The sequence below is a fragment of the Capricornis sumatraensis genome, chromosome X, assembly GCF_032405125.1.
Source record: "Capricornis sumatraensis isolate serow.1 chromosome X, serow.2, whole genome shotgun sequence".
Taxonomy (NCBI): Eukaryota; Metazoa; Chordata; class Mammalia; order Artiodactyla; family Bovidae; genus Capricornis; species Capricornis sumatraensis.
In genome coordinates, this window is record NC_091092.1 from 68,755,094 (window position 1) to 68,778,655 (window position 23,562).

Sequence of the window (23,562 nt, forward strand, 5' to 3'; positions counted from 1 at the left end):
GAAATACCTTGATATATTTTTACTATTATAATTTTTTAAATTAATGTTTTAAATTTTAAGTCCTTTTTTACTCTTAATTTTCATTTTTATAACATACTATTAAGTTGCAAAAAAAGAGACCCTATTTTAAAAACAAACTTCATATGTATTTTTATAATTTTTGTGATTTTGTTTTCTTTTTTTAATACTGTATTTTTGAGAGTCAAATTTATACTCTAGATTTTTAATCTTTGCTTTTCGGTTTTGGGTAACAATTTTGTACCTTTAAGAATCCAATCTTCAGTATCCATTTTTACATAGGAGTGTGATTACTGGCTTGATTACTCTCTCCCCTTTTAGACTCCCCATTTTCTCCCCTCGGTCACCTCTACCTCCTCCCTTCCCCTTCTCTTCTCTACCCAACTCTGTGAATCTCTTTGTGTGTTCCAGGCTGTGGAGAAAATTTAGGGAACTGATTACTGGCTAGATTGCTCTCACCCCTTTTGATTCCCCCTCTTCTCCTCCTGGTCACCTCCATCTCCTTCCTTCCTCTTCTCTCCTCCATGTAACTCTGTGAACCTCTCTGGGTGTCCCTGACTGTGGAGAATCTTTTCACGATTAACCTAGATGTTTTATCATCTGTGGAGTATGGATGGAGAAGTCTTGAGGCTACTGTAAGAATAAGACTGAAAACCAGAAGCAGGGGGCTTAAGTCCAAAACCTGAGAACACCAGAGATCTCTTAACTCCAGGGAACATTAATTGATAAGAGCTCATCCAAAAGCCTCCATGCCTACACTGAAACCAAGAGCCAACAAGTTCCAGAGCAAGACATACCACACAAATTCTCCAGCAACATAGGGACATAGCCCTGAACTTTAATATACAGACTGCTCAAAGTCACACCAAACACATAGACATTTTAAAACTCATTACTGGACACTTCATTGCAGTCCAGAGAGAAAAAAATCCAGCTCCACCCACCAGAACACTGACAAAAGCTTTTGTAACTAGGAAACCTTGACAAGCAACTTGTCCAAACCCACCCACAGGGAGCAACTCCCACAATAAAGAGGAACCACAAACTACCAGAATAAATAAAGGCCAACCCAAACACAGCAATCTAAACAGGATGAAAAGGCAGAAAAATACTCAGCAGGTAAAGGAACATGATAAATACCCACAAGCCAAACAAAAGAGGAGGACTTTGGGAGTCTACCTGAAAAAGAATTCAGAATAATGATAGCAAAAAGGATCCAAAATCTTGAAAAAAAAAATGGAGTTACAGATAAATAGATTGGGGACAAGGATTGAAAAGATGTAAGAAATGTTGAACAAGGCCTAGAAGAAATAAAGAGAGTCAATCAATAATAGTCCAAACATCTATTTCTGCTTTATTGACTATCCCAAAGCCTTTGATTGTGTGGATCACAATAAACTCTGGAAAATTCTGATAGAGATGGGAATACCAGACCACCTGACCTGCCTCTTGAGAAACCTGTATGCAGGTCAGGAAGCAACAGTTAGAACTGGACAGGGAACAACACCTGGTTCCAAATTGGTAAAGGAGTATCAAGGCTGTATATTGTCACCCTGCTTATTTAACTTATATGAAGAGTACATCATAAGAAATGCTGGGTTGGAAGAAGCACAAGCTGGAATCAAGATTTCCAGGAGAAATATCAATAACCTCAGATATGCAGATGACACCATCCTTATGGAAGAAAGCAAAGAGGAACTAAAGATACTCCTGATGAAAGTGAAAGAGGAGAGTGAAAAAGTTGGCTTAAAGCTCAACATTCAGAAAACCAAGATCATAGCATCTGGTCCCATCACTTCATGGCAAATAGATGGGCAAACAGTGGAAATGGTGGCTGATTTTATTTATCTGGGCTTCAAAATCACTGCAGATGGTGATTGCAGACACAAAATTAAAAGACGTTTGTTCCTTGGAAGGAAAGTTATGACCAACTTAGACAGCATATTAAAAAGCAGAGACATTACTTTGCCAACAGAGTCCATCTAGTCAAGGTTATGGTTTTTCCAGTAATCATGCAAGATTGTGAGAGTTGGATTATAAAGAAAGCTGAATACCAAAGAATTGATGCTTTTGAACTGTGGTGTTGAAGAAGACTCTTGAGAGTCCCTTGGACTGCAAGGAGATCCAACCAGTCCATCCTAAAGGAGATCAGTCCCGGGAGTTCATTGGAGGGAATTATGTTAAAGCTGAAACTCCAATACTTCAGACACCTGATGCACAGAGCTGACATATTTGAAAAGACCCTGATGCTTGGAAAGACTAAGGGCAGGAGAAAAAGGGGATGACAGAGGATGAGATGATTGGATGGCATCAAAGACACAATGACCATGGGTTTGAGTGGACTCTGGAAGTTGGTGATGGACAGGGAGGTCTGGTGTGCTGAGTTTCATGGGGTCGCAAAGAGTCAGAAAAGACTGAAAGACTGAACTGAATAGAATAGAGTGAATAATGCAATAAATGAGATAAAAAACACTCTGGAGGGAACCAACAATAGAATAAGGGAGGCAGAAGATAGAATCACTGAGGTAGAAGATAGAATGGTGGAAATAAATGAAACAGAGGAAAAAATTTAAAAAATGAATAAAATACATGAGGACAACCTCAGAGACCTCTGGGACAATGTTAAACACACCAACATTTGAATATTAGGAGTCCTAGAAGAGGATGAAAAGAAAGACCTTGAGAAAATACTTGATGACATAATAGGTGAAAACTTCCCTAAAATGGGGAAGGAAATAGCCACCCAAGTCCAAGAAACCCTGAGAGTCCCAATCAGGATAAACCCAAGGCAAAACACACCGAGACACACATTAATCAAATTAACAAGGATCAAACATAAAGAACAAATATTAAAAGCAGCAGGGAAAACAACAAATTACACACAAGGGGATTCCCATAAGGATAACAGCTGATCTTTCCATAGAAACTCTTCAGGCCAGGAGGGAATGGCAGGACATAATTAAAGTGATGAAAGAGAAAAACCTACAGCTCAGATTATTGTACCCAGCAAGGATATCATTCAAATATAAAGGAGAAATCAAAAGCTTTACAGACAACCAAAACATGAGAGAATTCAGCACCACAAAACCAGCTCTCCAGCAAGCACTAAAGGATCTTCTCTAAGGAAACATAGTCTATAAACTCGAACACAAAACAACAAATTAAATGCCAACAGGATCATACTTATCAATAATTACCTTAAATGTAAATGGGTTGAATGCCCCAACCAAAAGACAAAGACTGGCCGAATGGACACAAAAACAAACAAACAAAAAAATATGTTGTCTACAAGAGTCCCTCCTCAAAACAAGGGACACATACAGCCTGAAAATGAAGGGCTGGAAAAAGATATTTCACAAAAATGGAGACCAAAAGAATGCAGGACTTGCAATACTCATATCAGATAAAATAGACTTTGAAATAAAGGCTGAAAAAAGAGACAAAGAAAGACACTACATAATGATCAAAGTGTCAATCTGAGAAGAAGATATAATGATTATAAATATATATAAGCACCACAATATGCAAAGCAAATGCTAAGGAGTATAAAAAGTGAAATTAACAATAACACAATAAGAGTGGGAGACTTTAATACCCCACTCACACCTATGGATAGATCCACTAAACAGAAAATTAACAAGGAAACACAAACTTTAAAAGATACAATGGAACAGTTAGACCTCATTGATATCTATAGCACATTTCACCCTAAAACAATGAATTTCACCTTTTTCTCAAGTGCACATGGACCCTTCTCCAGGATAGATCACATCCTAGGCCATAAATCTAGTCTTGGTACATTCAAAAAATTTGATATCATTCCAAGCATCTCTTCTGACCACAATGCACTAAGATTAGATGGGAATTACAAGTAAAAACTATTAAAAAGTTCAACATATGGAGGCTAAACAAAACGCTTCTGAATAACCAACAAATCACAGAAGAAATCAAAATATGCGTAGAAATGAGTTAAAATGAAGACACAACAGCCCAAAACCTATGGGACACTGTAAAAGCAGTGCTAAGGGGAAGGTTCATAGCAATTGAGGCTTACCTCAAGAAACAAGAAAAAATTCAAATAAATAATCTAACTACACTTAAAGCAACTAGAAAAGGAAGAAATGAAAAACCCCAGGATTTGTAGAAGGAAATAAATCTTAAAAATTAGGGCAGAAATAAATGTAAAAGAAACAAAAGAGACCATGCTGCTGTTGCTGCTAAGTTGCTTCAGTTGTGTCCCACTCTGTGCGACCCCAGAGATGTCAGCCTATCAGGCTCTTCTGTCCCTGGGATTCTCCAGGCAAGAACACCAGAGTGGGTTGCCATTTTCTTCTTCAATGCATGAGAGTTAAAAGTGAAAGTGAAGCTGCTCAGTCATGTCCGACTTCGCGACCATAGCAAATTCAAAAAAGCTAAAACTGATTCTCCTTTTGAAATCTGGAACCAGTCTTGTTCCATGTCTAGCTCTATTACATATTGACCTACATACAAATTTCTCAAGAGACAGGTAAGGTGGTCTAGTAGTCCCATCTCTCTAAGAAACTTTCACAGTTTGTTGTTATTCATACAGTAAAGGGCTTTAGCATAGTCAATGATGTATGAATGTGAGAGTTGGACTATAAAGAAAGCTGAGAGTTGAAGAATTTATGCTTTTTAACTGTAGTGTTCCAGAAGATTCTTGAGAGTCCCTTGGACTGCAAGGAGATCCAACAAGTCCATCCTAGAGGAAATAGGTGATGAATATTCATTGGAAGGACTGATGCTGAAGCTGTAACTCCAATACTTTGGCCACCTGATGGGAAGAACTGACTCACTGGGGAAGACCCTGATGCTGGGAAAGATTGAAGGCAGGAGGAGAAAGGGATGACAGAGGATGGGATGGATGGATGGCATCACTGATGCAATGGACATGAGTTTGAGTAAACCCCAGGAGTTGGTGATGGACAGGGAGGCCAGGAGTGCTGCAGTCCATGGGGTCACAAAGAGTCGGACACGACTGTGTGACTGAACTGAACTGAACTGAACTGAAAAGTCAATGAAGCAGATATAGATGCTTTTTTGGAATTCCCTTGCTTTCTTTCTGATACAACAAATGTTAACAAAAATATTTATGGTTCCTCTGATTTTTCTAAACCTAGCTTGTACACCTGAATGTTCTTGGTTCACATATTGCTGAAGCCTAGCTTGAAGGACTTTGAACATATCCTCACCATCATATGAAATGGTCACAATTGTATGGTAGTTGGAACATTCTCTGGCATTCCACTTCCTTGGGATTGGAATGAAGATGACCTTTTCCATTCCTGTAGCCACTGCTTAGTTTTACAAATTTGCTGACATATTGAATGGAGCACTTTAACAGTATCATCTCATGTGATTTTAAATAACTTAATGGGAATACCATCATCACTAGTATCTTTGTAGCAAATGCTTCCTATGGCCCTCTTGACTTCACTCCAGGATGTCTGGCTCTAGGTGAGTAATCACACCATAGTGGTTATCTGGGTCATTAAGACTTTTTGTGTAGTTCTCCTATGTATTCTTGACACCTGTTCTTAATCTCTTCTGCTTCTGTTATGTCCTTACCATTTCTGTCCTTTATCGTGTCAATCATTGTATGAAATATTCCATTGATATCTAGAATTTTCTTGAAGAGAACTCTTGTCTTTCCCATTCTATTGTTTTATTTATTTGCATTGTTCACTTAAGGCTTTATTATCTTACTTTACTATTCTCTGGAACTTTGCATTCAGTTGGGTACATCTTTCCCTTTCCCCCTTGTTTTTAGCTTCTCTTCTTTCCTCAGCTATTGGTAAAGCCACCTTAGACAACCACTTTTCCTTATTGCATTTCTTTCTCTTTGGGATGATTTAGGTCACTGCCTCCTGTACAGTGTTATGAAATTTCATTAATAGTTCTTCAGGCACCCTGTCTACCTTATCTAATTCCTTGAATCTATTCATCATCTCCGATGTATAACCATAGGAATTTGAGGTAGGTCATACCTGAATGGCCCACTGGTTTTCCATACTTTCTTCAATTTAAGCCTTAGTTTTTCAATAAGGTACTGACAATATGAGCCACAGATTTTTCTGACTATATAGAGATTCTCCACCTTAAGCTTCAAAGAATATAATCAGTCTCATTTTGGTGTTGACAAAATTTAACATCCATGTATAGAGTCGTCTCTTGTATTGTTGGAAAAGGGTGTTTGCTATGGCAGTATATTCTCTTGACAAGACTCTGTTAACCTTTTCCCTGACTCATCTTGTACTCCAAGGCCAAACTTGCCTCTTTATTCAAATATCTCTTGACCTTTCTAATTTTGCATTCCAGTTCCCTATGAAGAAAAGTCCATATGATCATAACCTTTACCTTAGTCATGTGTGTGCTTAGTCGGTCAGTCGTGTCTGACTGTTTGTAACCCCATGGATTGTATGTAGCCTGCCAGGCTCCTCTGTCCATGGGGATTCTCTAGGCAAGAATACTGGAGTGGGTTTCCATGCCCTCCTCCAGGGGATCTTCCTGAGCCAGGGATCAAACCCAGGTCTCCCGGATTGCAAGCCAATTCTTTACCATCTGAGCCATGGCTAAGAGGTTAAAGCATCTGCCTGGAATTCAGGAGACCCAGCTTCAATCCCTGGGTCGGGGATTAGTGGTTCCTGCCACTTTTATTTAACACAATTTCAGAAGTCCTGGCTACAACAATGAGAGATGGAAAATAAATAAAAGGCATACAGATTGGAAGGAAAATCGGTATTTCCAGGTGACATACTACACATAGAAAATCCTAAAGTCTCTACCAAGAAAACTGTTAGAACTAATAATCAAATTTATTAAAATTTCAGGGTAGGAGATTAACATAAAAGAATCTGTTGCTCTTCTATACAGTAATAATGAACTATCAGAAGAAAAAATTAAGAAAATAATTCCAATTAATATTATGTCTAAAAGAGTAAAATAATTTTACAGTTATTATGGAAAGATAAAAGACTTTGAACAGCCAAAACAATTTTGAGAAAAACAAAGCAACAAAGCTAGAGGAGTCAGGCTCCCTGATTTCAAGCTACACCACAAAGCTACAGTCAAGACAGCATGGTACTGGCACAAAATAGAAATACAGATCAGTAGAATAGAATAGAAAGTCTAGAGATAAATCATACACCTATGTTCACCTAATCAATAACAAAGGAGGCAAGGATATACAATAAAGAAAAGACAGTCTCTTCACTAAGTGGTGACAGGGAAACTGGACAGCTATATGTAAAGAATGAAATTAGAACACTCCCTAATACCCTACTCAAAAATAAACTCAAAATGAATTAAAAATAAAATAAATTTTAAAAACTCAAAATAGATTAAAGACCTAAATGTCTAGCCCAAGGAAAACATAGGCAGAACACACTTTGACATAAATCACAGCTAAATCTTTTTTGACCCACCTCCTAGAGTAATGAAAATAAAAACAAAAATAAAGAAATGAAGCCTAATTAAACTTAAAAAGGTTTTTCACTGTAGAGAAATCCATAAACAAAATGAAAAGAAAACCCTCAGAATGGGAGAAAATAATTGCAAATGAACCAACTGACATGGGATTAATCTCCAAAATTTACAAACAGCTCATGAAGCTCAATATTAAAAAAAAAAAAAAAAGAAAAACCAATAAAAATTGGGAAGAAAAACTAAAGAGACAGTTCCCTAAAGAAAACACATGTATCTAAGAGGCACATGAAAATATGCTCAGCATCACTAAGTATTACAGAAATGTAAGTCAAAACTACAATGAGGTTTCACCTCTCATTTCTCAGAATAGCCATCATGGAAAGAAAGCTACATGAATGCTGAAGAGGGTGTGGAGGAAAAGGAACCCTCCTACACTATTTGTGGGAATATAAATTGGTACAGCCACTATGAAGAACAGTATATAGATTCCTCAGAAAACTGAAAATAAAGTTATCATATGATCCAGCAGTTACACTATTGGTCATATATACCCAGACAAAACTATAATTCAAAAAGATCCATGTACTTCAATGTTCATTGTACCACTCTGCAGTAGCTAGTACACAGAAGCAATCTAAAAGTCCATCAATAGAAAAATACATAAAGAAAATGTGGTACAACTATATATCACTCAGCTATGAAAAGGAGTGAAATAGTGCCAATTCAAGAGACATGGATATACCTAGAAACTGTCAAACATAGTTAAGTAAGTTAGAGAAAAACAAATATTGTACTATATTGCTTACATATGGAATCTAGAAAAATGGTACAGATGAACTTATTTGAAAAAGTAGAGATAGAGATACAGATGTAGAAAACAAACTTATAAATACCAAGGGGGGGAAGGAGGGGTGGGATGAATTGGGAAATTGGGACTGACATATATACACTACTATATATAAAATAGATAACTAATGAGAACCTACTGTATAGCACAGGAAACTCTATTCAATGGTCTGTAGTGACCTAAATGGAAAGGAAATCTATTGTAAAAAAGAGGGGATATATGTATCCATATAACTGATTCATTTTGCTGTACAGCAGAAACTAACCCAACATTGTAAAACAACTATACTCCAATAAAATTATTAAAAAGTTAACAAAGGAGGTGAAGGACATATGCTCTGAAAAATATAAAACATTGACACAGGAAATTGAGGATAACAAATGCAAAGGAATGAAAAGATATTCTGTGTTCATGGAATAGAAGATTAAAAATTGCTAAAATATCCACACTACATAAAGCCATCTAAAGATTTAATGCAATCCCTATTATAAAACCCATTACATTTTCCACAGTATGAAAACAATAAAAAATTATATGGAAAAATAAAGCCCAAAGCAAGTGAAAAAGAACAAAACTGGAGATATCTCACTGTGTAACTTCAAACTGTACAGCCAAGCAACTGTAATCAAATCATTATTTTACTAACACAATAAGCAGACACATAGGTCAATAGAACCAAATAGAGTCCAGAAAAAAAAAATCCTCTCACTTACAGTCAATTAAGCTATAATGAAGGAGGCAAGTATATACAATGAAGAAAAGATATTCTGTTAAATAAGTGCTGCTGAGAAAACTGGATATCCACATGTAAAATAGCAAAATTATTGCATTTTCTTAAACCAGTCACAAAAATTAACTTGAAATGGATTAAAGACAAAAAAATGTAAGACAAGAAACCATAAAACTTCTAGAAGAAATCATAAGTAGAACAGTCTTTTACATGAATTGCAGCAATATTTCTTTGGATCTATCTCTTAAGGCAAAAAGGAACAAAATAAACATACATTCAGTTCAGTTCAGTTCAGTCACTCAGTCATGTCCAACTCTTTACGAGCCCATGAAATGCAGCACACCAGGCCTCCCTGTCCATCACCAACTCCTGGAATTCACCCAAATTCAAGTTCATCGAGTTGGTGATGCCATCCAGCCATCTCATCCTCTGTTGTCCCCTTCTCCTGCCCCCTTCTCCTCCTGCCCCCAATCCCTCCCAGCATCAGAGTCTTTTCCAATGAGTCAGCTCTTTGCATGAGGTGGCCAAAGTATTGTAGTTTCAGCTTCAGCATCGGTCCTTCCAAAGAACACCCAGGACTGATCTCCTTTAGAATGGACTGGTTGGATCTCTGTGCAGTCCAAGGGTCTCAAGAGTCTTTTCCAACTCCACAGTTCAAAAGCATCAATTATTCAGCGCTCAGCTTTCTTCACAGTCCAACTCTCACAAACAAAAATTAATGGTACCTAATTAAACATAAAAACTTTTCACAGTAAAAAGTTCTTTAAAGCATAAATGGAGACACAGATATCTACTCAGTGATCTGTGGTGACCTAGATGGAAAGAAAATCTATTATAAAAAAGAAGGGATATATGTGTATGTGTAAATGATTCTCTTTGCTGTATAAAATCAAAGCACAGCAAATTCCCATTGGCTATCTGTACTCTGTGACAACCTAGGGGAGTGAGATTGGGTGGGAGGAAGTTTCAAGAAGGAGGGGATATATGCCTACCTAAGGCAGATTCATGTTGATGTATGACAGAAATCAGCACAATATTGCAAAGCAATTATCTTCCAACTAAAAATAATAAAAATAAAGTAACACTGTTCTAAATTTAAAAAAAAAAATACAGCCTACTGAATGGGAGAAAATATTTGCAATGAGAAAAACAGTAAGATGCCAATATTCAAAATATATAAACAGCTCATACAACTCCATATCAAACCTAGAGGTGTGGGATGGGGAGGGAGATGGGAGGGAGGTTCAAAAGGGAGGGGATATATGTATACCTATGGCTGACGCAGTCCATGGGGTCTTGAAGAGTCAGACATGACTGAGAAACTGAACTGACTGACTGATGGCTGATTCATGTTGAGGTTTGACATAAAATAACAAAATTCTGTAAAGCAATTATCCTTCAAAATAAAACAAATAACCAATTTTTAAAAAGCAGATGATCCGAATAGATGTTTTTCAAATAAAACATGCAGGTAGCCAATTGCCACTTAGAAAATACTCACTAATCATCAGAGAACTATAAATAAAAACCACAACATCACACCTGTCAGAATGGCTATCAGTTCAATTGCACAATTATATCAGACTCTTCAAGACCCCATGGACTGCAGCACATCAGGCCTCCCTGTCCATCACGAATTCTCGAAGCTTGCTCAAACTCATGTCCATTGAGTCGGTGATACCATCCAACCATCTCAACCTCTGTTGCCCCTACTCCTCCTGCCTTCAGTCTTTCCCAGCATCAGTGTCTTTTCCAATGAGTCTGTTCTTCACATCAAGTGGCCAAAGAATTGGAGTTTCCGCTTCAGCCTCAGTCCTTCCAATGAATATTCAGGACTGATTTCCTTTATTTATTTATTTATTTTACTTTATTTTACTTTACAATACTGTATTGATTTTGCCATACACCAACATGAATCCGCCACGGGTGTACACGTGTTGTCAATCCTGAACCCCCCTCCCACCTCCCTTCCCATACCATCTCTCTGGGTCATCCTTGTTGGATCTCCTTGCAGTCCAAGGGACTCTCAAGAATCTTCTCCAACACCACAGTTCAAAAGAATCAGTTCTTTGCTGCTCGGCCCTCTTTATGGTCCAACTCTCACATCCATTCATGACTACTGGAAAAATCATAGTTTTGACTAGATAGACCTTTGTCAGCAAAGTACGGCTATAGTCAAGATGAAAAACAAATGAGTAAATAAAATAAAATTAATAGACTCGCAGATATAGAACAAAATACTAAGGCTCTCTAGTGAGAGGGGGAATTGGGTGATGGACAAATAGGGGTAGAAGATTAAATGCAATCTACTATATATAAAAATAAAATGGACATACTGTACAGTTTGGGATATTGTCAATATACTATGATATTAAATGAAGTATAAGTTTTAAAAATATTGAATCACTACTTTGTACACATGGAAAGTAACACAATTTTGTAAATCAACTATGCTTTTTTTCAATTTTATTTTATTTTTTTTTTATTTTTACTTTATTTTACTTTACAATACTATATTGGTTTTGCCATGCATTGACATGAATCCACCACGGGTGTATACAAGCTCCCAATCCTGAATCCCCCTCCCACCTCCCATTCCATATCATCTCTCTGGATCATCCCCATGCACCAGCCCCAAGCATCCTGTATCCTGTATTGAACATAGACTGGCACTTCTTTTCTTACATGATAGTATACATGTTTCAATGCCGTTCTCCCAAATCATCCCATCCTCTCCCTCTCCCTCAGAGTCCAAAAGTCCGTTCTATACATCTGTGTCTCTTTTGCTGTCTCACATACAAGGTCATCATTACCATCTTTCTAAATTCCATATATAAGTGGGCATGATAACAAGAGTATGAATGAACTGGTATTCAACTGTTCATGTTTTTAATATTATACTGCATTTTATAATATTTTATTGTTTCCCAAGCATGGTAGTACACATTTGATATTCACAGTCATATAAGATTGTCAGGAAAGTTTATCATTTATATTTTAGTGTAAGGAAATTGTAACATACACTGAACTTCTGAAAATCTACATAAATAACAGACAGCAGAGCCCTAGTAAACTCACGTTCTCCCAAAAGAGTGTTTTATTCTATTGCTGTACAGTTTTCCAAATGATCAAAATTATTGTTCAACCAATTATTCATGTATGCCTAATCTGTGTTAAGCAATATATAATATGTTAAGGATACAATTATTCATACTTTCTGCTCATTAATTAAAAGTTTATTAGTTCATTTTATTATATAAGTAATATATATATACAAATTATAGTATATTTGTGAAATATAAAATTATGGAAAATTACTACAGTTGCATCATAACTTCTAGTATCATATAGTTCCATTTTCATCTTATTAAACCTTAAGGATGGGTCATTGAGGAAGGGGAGCTCAAATATCCCACCATGACTGTCAGTTCTCATACTCTGCTTGTAATCATTTCAATCTGCTTTAGATATTTTGTGGCTACGCTGTTAAGTTCACTGAACTTTAGAACTGTTATCTTCCTGGAAATTGTTTAATTTTGTATTGACCCATTTTATTACTAATAATATTTTTTCCTTACAATTTGTTTTGTCTGATAATAACATAACACATTAATTTCTATTTCCATCTCTTTTCTTTGAATATTTCTCCTTACTTATGATTTACATGTATTTTTCATACATAATTTGTAATTTGAAAGAAAAGATATTCTATCCAACCTATCTCTGCCTTTTAATTGGTGAGATTAGTCCATTTGTATGTGTTGTTTTGACTGACGTTTGGATTTATTTCTACTGTCTTACCTTGTATTTTTAATCATTCTGACTTTTCTATGTTTTATCTTCTTTTTCTGCCTTATATTGTTTATTTCCCCTCTACTGGTATTGAAATATATTCTACTTACATTATTATTTGATTACCCCTAAGAATTGGCATACGTATTTGACTTCAGTCAGTTCAGTTTAGTCCAGTCGCTCAGTCGTGTCCGACTCTTTGTGACCCCATGAATTGCAGCACGCCAGGCCTCCCTGTCCATCACCATCTCCCGGAGTTCACTCAGACTCACAGCCATCGAGTCCGTGATGCCATCCAACCATCTCTTCCTCGTCATCCCCTTCTCCTCCTGCCCCCAATCCCTCCCAGCATCAGAGTCTTTTCCAATGAGTCAACTCTTCGCATGAGGTGGCCAAAGTACTGGAGTTTCAGCTTCAGCATCATTCCCTCCAAAGAAATCCCAGGACTGATCTCCTTCAGAATGGACTGGTTAGATCTCCTTGTAGTCCCAGGGACTCCCAAGAGTCTTCCCCAACACTACAGTTCAAACATATCAATTCTTCGGCACTCAGCTTTCTTCACAGTCTTACATCCATACATGTCTACTGGAAAAACCATAGCCTTGACTAGACGGACCTTTGTTGGCAAATTAATGTCTCTGCTTTTCAATATGCTATCTAGGTTGGTCATAACTTTTCTTCCAAGCAGTAAGCGTCTTTGAATTTCATGGCTGCAGTCACCATCTGCAGTGATTTTGGAGCCCCAAAAAATGAAGTCTAACACTGTTTCCACTGTTTCCCCATATACTTCCCATGAAGTGATGGGACCAGATGCCATGATCTTTGTTTTCTGAATGTTGAGCTTTAAGCCAACTTTTTCACTCTCCTCTTTCACTTTCATCAGGAGGCTTTTTAGTTCCTCTTCACTTCTGCCATAAGGGTGGTGTCATCTGCATATCTGAGGTTATTGATATTTCTCCTGGCAATCTTGATTCCAGCTTGTGTTTCTTCCAGCCCAGCATTTCTCATGATGTACTCTGCATATAAGTTAAATAAGCAGGGTGAAAATATATTTTAAGTACCTCAGAATAACTCAATTCCATTCATCCTTTATAATTTTACATTATTTCCAGCACTTTAATTTTGTCTTGTTCTTATACTATCTAATAAGTGGTTTTACTGCTCTTGTTGCAGTTCTTGTTTTTCTTATTCTTGTTTTTATTGTTGTTATATAGTTAATTCTTGTCCTCAGTCTTAATTCTACATAGTAAGTTATTTTCTCTCAAAGTTGAAGATGTTTTATTGATTTCTAATTTCTATCACTGTTACCAATAAACACTCCTGTCTATTTTTTATTTGTAATTTTTTCTTTCTCTCTGATTACTTTTAAGAATTATTTTTATATTCAATATGTAGTTTTTCTATAAACTGTATAGGATTCAGTTAGTTTTCTTCAGCCTTCTCAGCTTTAAATCCAATTTTTGTTTCTTAGTATATTTGTCTTTCTTCAATTATGTCTATAGGTTAGTCTCTTCTTTTTTTTTAAACTGAAGTGTAATTGACATTTACTATATTATTTATCACAAGTATACAATTTGATAAGATTAGACAAGTGTGTACACTCATGAAAACTATCACTGCAATCAAGATAATGAAGATATGCTTCACCTCTGATTAAAATCTTTTCTTTTCTTTCTTTAAATATTCCTTTTTTAAAAAATGTCTTCTCTATTTTCTCTATTCTCTCCTCTGTTAACTCAGAGCCCATATATTTTAGAATTTGTAGTTCAATTTTCTATGTATTTTAACCTGTCTTTCATATTTTTCTTCTCTTTGTCTATGCTACACTATAGATAAATTTATTAGATTTCCTATTCAGATCATTAATTTTCTCCTCAGTGTTTATAATGCAAAGAACAGGATTGCATGGCAGGGGATTATTATAAAACGTTTCTTAGCAATGCACTGGAGGTTTTCATTGTATAAACTCTTAGAACTATCACTGCTTCATGATTGTATTTTGATTTATTTTTCATCCCCTTACTCTTCTACCTTGTTTCTTTTCCCACTATATTATATTTTAAGATTTTTAACAACTACTGATTTTATAAAATAAATATTGTTTTGGATGAAAAACTTGACATCATGTTTTCATCAGTTGTGAGAATTCAATTTGATTTGAAATTCAAGTTTCTTGTAGGGAAAAAAAAAGTGAATAAGATTGCATGAAAATGATTCTGGCTTGACAAACAGCTCACTGAAACTAGAAATTCCCTCTTCCCAGAAAGGGAGTTTGCATCCAGTTCCAGCTTTCCCTTATACCTGTGCTTCTTTCCACCAAACAGGGACCCTATCGACAACAGGTTCTTCATATTCTGTGAAGATAGCATTACAAATAGCTTTTATATACATCAGGTCCCCTACATCAGGACTGCCTACTGTCTAGCAGTCTATATAGTTAATTTTGTAATGACTAGACTGCTTTTTTCACACTGGTCCTACAGAGGAACTTTGTTACTTTATTGGGTCATAGACTCATAATATTGGATAATGTGCGCAGATCTTGATAAACCTCTCTAGATGATGCAAGATATGTGAGATCTTTCCTTTTCTTCTCTGGCATATGTGAAGGTCATTGGCTCATATGAGCTTCTTAATAAAGCTTATTCTTCCACTCACACAGTGGGAAATTGTGTTTCTTCCAAATACTGTTGTACACCAGGTGGATTAGAGCTGCTTATCATATGCTGTTTTCTAGAAAGTGTTATGACTTAATTGTAGGGATTTTGAGGCTAAATCTAGGTTTACTATGAGAAATATTGGTATTTTTTCATAATAGCAATTATTAACAGATAACATATTTATATTTACAATGTGCCAGTCACTGTGATAAGTGCTTTACATACACTATGTTTCATCTTCAGAACTATCTTGTGAGATCAATACTATAATTATTCATGCTTCATAGATGAGAAAACCCTGGGATATAAATGTTAAGTAACTTGTCAAAAGTCATACAACAAGCTAGTGGAAAAACAGTGATTATATCTCAAATCTATGACTCTAGACTCCAATCTATTAACTGCTATGACAAGGTTTCTTAAATTTTAGAAATGGTGATTTTTATTTTTTTTTCATTTCTTTAATATAAATTTATTTATTATAATTGGAGGCTAATTACTTTACAATATTGTATTGGTTTTGCTACACATCAACATGAATCTGCCATGGGTGTACACATGTTCCCCATCCTGAACCCCCCTCCCGCCTCCCTCCCCATACCATCCCTCTGGGTCATCCCAGTGCACCAGCCCAGAGCATCCTGTATCATGCATCAAACCTGGACTGGCAATTTCTTTCACATAGGATAATATATATGTTTCAATGCTATTCTCCCAAATCATCCCACCCTGGCCCTCTCCCACAGAGTCCAAAAGACTGTTCTATACATCTGTGTCTCTTTTGCTGTCTCGCATACAGGGTTATCATTACCATCTTTCTAAATTCCATATATATTCCTTAGTATAGTGTACTGGTGTTTTTCTTTCTGGCTTACTTCACTCTGTATAATAGGCTCCAGTTTCATCCACCTCATTATATCTGATTCAAGTGTATTCTTTTTAATGGCTGATTAATACTCCATTGTGTATATGTACCACAGCTTTCTTATCCATTCGTCTGCTGATGGACATCTAAGTTGCTTCCATGTCCTGGCTATTGTAAACAGTGCTGTGATGAATATTGGGGTACACGTGTCTCTTTCAATTCTGGTTTCTTCGGTGTGTATGCCCAGCAGTGTGATTGCTGGGTCGTATGGCAGTTTTATTTCCAGTTTTTTAAGGAATCTCCACACTGTTCTCCATAGTGGCTGGATTAGTTTGCATTCCCACCAACAGTGTAAGAGGGTTCCCTTTTCTCCACAGCCTCTCCAGCATTTATTGCTTGTAGACTTTTGGATAGCAGCCATTCTGACTGGCGTCTGAAATGGTACCTCATTGTGGCTTTGATTTGCATTTCTCTGCTAACGAGTGATGTTGAGAATCTTTTCATGTATTTGTTAGCCATCTGTATGTCATCTTTAGAGAAATGTCTGTTTAGTTCTTTGCCCCATTTTTTTGATTGAGTGTTTTATTTTTTCTGGAATTGAGCTGCAGGAGTTGCTTGTATATTTTTGAGATTAATTCTTCGTCAGTTGCTATGATTTTCTTCCATTCTGAAGGCTGTCTTTTCACCTTACTTATAGTTTCCTTCATTGTGCAAAAGCTTTTAAGTTTAATTAGGCCTCATTTGTTTATTTTTGCTTTTATTTCCATTGCTCTGGAAGGTGGGTCATAGAGGATCCTGCTGTGATTTATGTCAGCGAGTGTTTTGCCTATGTTTTCCTCTAGGAGTTTTATAGTTTCTGGTCTTATGTTTAGATCTTTAATTCATTTTGAGTTTATTTTTGTGTATGGTGTTAGAAAGTGTACTAGTTTCATTGTTTTACGAGTGTTGACCAGTTTTCCCAGCACCACTTGTTAAAGAGATTGTCTTTTCTCCATTGTATCTTCTTGCCTCTTTTGTCAAAGATAAGGTGTCCATAGGTGTGTGGATTTATCTCTGGGCTTTCTGTTTTGTTCCATTAATCTATAATTCTGTCTTTGTGCCAGTACCATACTGTCTTGATGACTGTGGCTTTGTAGTAGAACCTGAAGTCAAGCAGGTTGATTCCTCCAGTTTCATTCTTCTTTCTCAAGATTGCTTTGGCTATTCGAGGTTTTTTGTATTTCCATACAAATTGTGAAATTATTTGTTCTAGCTCTGTGAAAAATACCGTTGGTAGCTTGATAGGGATTGCATTGAATCTATAGATTGCTTTGGGTATTATACTCATATTCACTATATTGATTCTTTGAATCCATGAACACGGTATATTTCTCCATCTGTTGGTGTCCTCTTTGATTTCTTTCACCAGTGTTTTATAGTTTTCTATATATAGGTCTTTTTTTTTTTTTCTTTAGATAGATGTGTTCCTAAGTATTTTATTTTTTTTTGTTGCAATGGTGAATGGAATTGTTTCCTTAATTTCTCTATTTTCTCATTGTTAGTGTATAAGAATGCAGGGATTTCTGTGTGTTGATTTTATATCCTGCCACTTCACTATATTCATTGATTAGCTCTAGTAATTTTCTGGTGGAGTTTTTAGAGTTTTCTGTGTAGAGGATCATGCCATCAGCAAACAGTGAGCGTTTTACTTCTTCTTTTCCAATTTGGATCCCTTTTATTCCATTTTCTGTTGTGATTTCTGTGGCCAAAACTTCCAAAATTGTGTTGAATAGTAGTGGTGAGAGTGGGCACACTTGTCTTGTTTCTGACTTTAGGGGAAATCCTTTCAATTTTTCAGAAATGATGATTTTTAAAAGCCAACATTACTGATGTTGTTTAAATGATTTTTATCATTTAATTTTTATTTTATTTTTATTTAAATGATTTTACTGTTTATTTTTCCTTTTACTTTAGTACTTACGTACTTAGCCACTCAGTGATGTCTGACACTATGGACTGTAGCCAGCCAAGCTCCTCTGTCTATGATATTTTTCAGGCAAGGATACAGGAGTGAGTGGCCATTTCCTCCTCCAGAGGAGCTTCCTGACCCAGGGATCAAACTTGTGCCTCCTGCATTGAGTCATAGTCTTAATTTAATTGAAGGAAGATTCTTAACCCACTGAGGCATCAGGGAAGACCCTTACTTTAGTACTTAAATGAACACAAACATAAAATATAAAATAAATTATTTATTTTATAATGTTTATGAAATAACTGCCAGATGAATTTAATAATTAATTGCAAACAAAGCCATTAAATGAATTAAAGAAAGTTAATGCTATTAATGCGATAGGTGATACTATTATCTTAAACTAAAATAAACTTGTTTCAAACAATCAATCTTCTTTTTTGATAAATTAGTTGATTAGCAGCATAAGATGTAATACTAAAAACTATTAAAATAGCATTTAATGAAGAATTGTTTATTGACTAAATTCTAAGTAGTTAATATAATACTTCATTGTTTACTGCTAGTGAAGAATTGCTGAGTGGTATAGACAAAAATGAATATATGATTTGAATAAGTTAATAAAAGATACTGCCAAGAATTATTCAAGTTTAGCATCACTGTATTACTATGTGCTTTGAGATTATACAGTCCTCCCATAATTTTTTAACTGAACTAAAATAAAACCTTCATTTGCCATGAAGTTATTGGACATTCACTTTTGAAATACATTATTTATGTGCAAAAGTCTCTCTGTTCTTAATATCATTACATTCAGCAATTGTTATTGCTTCATTAGTTCATTTTCATGGCATTGAGCCAAATTCTTAATTCTTTACTGATAAATAAAACAACTAAAGTTGATGTGAATATGCCGCTCAGTAGTGATATATGCTGAAAAAAAGGTTTTGTTTAAACAATCAGTGAAATAAAACCTCAAATGCTCTTGGAAATCTAAAGCACACCAGTGATCTCAAAATTCAGTTTGAAACTAACTCAGGGAGTGGCATCAGCAAGATGGCAGAATATAAGATACCAGCATTCATAGAGTAACAACAATTAAATAGCTGTCTACAAATTAAAATTGTGTGGATAACAATAAACTGTGGAAAATTCTGAAAGAGATGGGAATACCAGACCACCTGACCTGCCTCTTGAGAAACTTACATGCAGGTCAGAAAGCAACAGTTAGAACTGGACATGGAAAAGCAGACTGGTTCCAAATAGGAAAAGGAGTATGTCAAGGCTGTATATTGTCACCCTGTTTATTTAACTTATATGCAGAGTACATCATGAAAAACTCTGGGCTGGAAGAAGCACAAGTTGGAATCAAGATAGCCAGGAGAAATATCAATAACCTCAGATATGCAGATGACACCATCCTTTCGGCAGAAAGTGAAGAAAACTAAAGAGCCTCTTGATGAAAGTGAAAGAGGAGAGTGAAAAAGTTGGTTTAAAGCTCAACATTCAGAAAACTAAGTTCATGGCATCCAGTCCCATCATTTCATGGCAAATACATGGAGAAACAGTGGCACAAAAGAATTCATGCTTTTTCACTATGGTGTTGGAGAAGACTTCTGAGAGTCCCTTGGATGCAAGGAGATCCAACCAGTCCATTCTAAGGGAGGTCAGTCCTGGGTGTTCTCTGGAAGAACTGATGTTGAAGCTGAAACTCCAGTACTTTGACCACCTGATGTGAAGAGCTGACTCATTTGAAAAGACCCTGATGCTGGGAAAGATTGAGGGCAGGAGGAGAAGGGGACAACAGAGGATGAGATAGTTGGATGGCATCACCAACTCAGTGGACATGGGTTTGGGTGAACTCCGGGAGTTGGTGATGGACAGGGAGGTCTAGCGTGCGGCAGTTCATGGAGTCGTAAAGAGTCGGACACGACTGAGCAACTGAACTGAACTGAGCTGAACAAATGGAAATAGCCCAAAAATGCCCAAAATTTTCAATTAATACTGTAAGGTAACAAGTAGGGGAAAAAATAAATAAATAAGAGAACAACCAGACAGAAATGATCACTAGAGAGATCATCTTAGCCAAGACCTCTGAAGATGACTAGAAACAAATAAGGACAAGGGCAGTCAATATCAGACACACAGGAAGTATCACTGTTATCCACAGTAGTTTTCTCTTTGGGGGACTTGGGAAGTCTTTGCCACTTAGGACTTTAACCAGCATGAGAGGCACAGACTCCTTGCTGCTTCTGAAATGGAGAATCCTTCAATGTTCATTAGTATGGAACACAGAAGCTTGTTCTGCAAAGGATGCAGACAGCCTTTGCACTGAGTTAATCAACAGGCATCACTAATGTGGATCTCCTAAGGAGGAACATGTTGCTGACAGAGCTGCTGTTTTGTTTTCCCAAGACCAAAACTGTCAGATCCCCCCAAATTCCATACATGCTCCAGTCTTCTGAGCCCTGCCCACTTATTTGCAACCACTTCTCTGGTACCAGAGAAACTACCATTGCTGGCTAGCAAATGCCCTGGATTCTGTAGCTGCTATTTCTCTACTAGTGCATGTGTTCCAACCCCTAGCTCCAAGGCTGCTTCATAGGCACTCACAAAACCAGATATCATTGCAACCAGCACTACGAAGGTATGTGCCAGCTGGAACTAGTGTGAATAGGATTCCATCAGCCATGACATATACCATAGGGTAAAGAAAAATCAGAAGATCCACAACAGCCTTCACCACTAAACACCCCAATGCTTCTGCAGACATCTGCAGGCTTAGCCATTGAAGACCCCTTAAATCTAGCCAGCAATGACCTCAGCTAGTGTAGTTTTACATTGCTGGAACTTCCCTAGAGATGAAACTGGCATGTGCATGCATGCTAAATCACTTCAGTCATGTCTGACTGATTGCTACCCTTTGACTGTAGCTTGCAGGGCCCCTCTGTCCATGGGGTTCTCCAGGCAAGAACACTGGAGTGGGTTGCTATGCCCTCCTCCAGGGTATCTTCTAGACCCTGGGACTGAACCCAAGTCTCTTGTGTCTCCTGCATTGGCAGGTGGGTTCTTTACCACTAATGCAACCTGGGGAGACAGGGACTGGCACACCATTCAAATATCATTCTCATATCCACCCACAGGTGAATGTCTTTCTCCACCAAAATCAGTCTGCAAATTGTAGAAGTGATGGTTACATCAAATTTCTTAGAGAGAATAGGAAACTTGAAAATTAGGGAAACATGATCTAACCAAAAGAAAGTAATTTTCCAGTAATCAATCCCTAGATAATGGATATTTACAAATTGCCGAAGAGTTCAACGTAAATGTTATAAAGAAGTTCAGCAAGTTAAAAGGGAACACAAACAGACAAATCAATAAAATCAGGAAAACAATACATAAACAAAGCTAGAAGCTTAAATATGGAAGTAGAAATAAAAAATGAACCAAACAAATTACGAAGCACAGGAATAAAATGAATGGAATAAAATTTTCAATAGAAAGCATTAACATCAAACTTGGTCAAGCAGAAGAAAAAAATCTGTGAATTCAAAAGAGGTCTTTTGAAATTATCCAATCAGAGGAGAAAAAAAAAAGAAAAAAAAGAAAAAAAAGAAGAATGAAGAACACTTGCTTGAATTATGTGTCATCATTAAGCAAAAAATATAATTGGTATCATAGACGTGCCAGAAGAATAAGAGGAAGAGAAGGGGGAGAAAGATTATTGAAAGAAATAATGACTGAGATCTTCCCACATCTGGGAAGATATATATATATATGTGTGTGTGTGTGTGTGTGTGTGTGTGTGTGTGTGTGTGTGTGTGTGTGTGTGTGTATCCCCAGGAATATAGAGCACACTAGGTCCTCGAATAGATTTAGCCCAAAGAAGACTTCATCAGGACACATTATTATAAAAAAAATTAAAAATATACAAAGAATTTAGGAAATAGTAACAGGGGAAAAAAAGCTCATCTCATGCAAAGGGACTGCTATTACGCCATCAGCAAACTTCTCAGTGGAAACTTGAAAGGCTAGAAGGGAGTAGGAAGATATATTCTAAGTGTGGACAGAAAACAAAAAACAAACAATACTTTATCTCGCAAAGATGTTCCTCAGAATTTAAGAGATAGACTATCTCAAACCAAAACAGCTGAGAAAGTTGATCAGAACTAATCTGCTTTAACGAACTGCTGAAATGAGCGCTTCATGCTGAAATGAGACGACATTACTTAGTAACTTACTTTAGTAAATTTCAGTATACAGTCAAACTCAGAATATGTAAATGTAGTGTGTAAATTTGGGCTTCCCTGGTAGCTCAGCTGGTAAAGAATTTGTCTGCCTTGCAAGAGACCCCTGTTTGATTCCTGGTTTGGGAAGATCCTTTGGTGAAGGGATAGGCTACCCACCCTAGTGTTCTTGGGCTTCCCTGGTGGCTCAGAGAGTAAAGAATCTGCCTGCACTGTGGGAGACCTGGGTTTGGTCCCTGGATTAGGAAAATCCCATGGAGGAGGGCATGGCAACACACTCCAGTATTCTTGCTTAGATATTTCCCATAGACAGAGTAGCCTGGTGGGCTTCAGTCCATGGGATCACAAAGAGTTGGACATGACTGAGCAACTAAGTATAGCACAGCACATTCTGTAAATCACTAACTCTAGTGTGAAGTTTAAAACACAAGTGTTAAAAATAAACTTAGCTACAATAATTGGTTAATAATATATTTTATAAAAAGATGTAATTTTGATATCAAAACCATAAAATATTTTGGTACCAACACACAATAAAATGTGTGTGGGAGGGGATAAAAATGCAGAGATTTTGTATGTAATTGAGGTTAAGTTGTTATCAGCTTAACAATCATTAGTTAAATAATCATTAGTCTGAGTAGTTGTAATCAGACTAATGTATTTTTTATGTAAGTCTCAGGGTAAACATTGGGCTTCCCAGGTGGAGTTAGTGGTAAAGGACCTACCTGCCAAAGCAGGAGACATAAGAGACATGAGTTCAATCCCTGGGTCAGGAAGATTCCCTGGAGAAGGAAGTGGCAACCCAATCCAGCATTCTTCCCTGGATAACCCTATGGATGGTGGAAGGGTGGGCTATAGTCCATGACGTCACAAAGAGTCAGACATGACTGATTGACTAACACTTTCTTGATGAAAGCAAAGCAAAACTTAGAGTCAATATCCAAAAGAATAAAAGAAACAATCAAAGCATACCATTATGAAAAATAATCAAATCTCAAAGAAAGATAGTAAA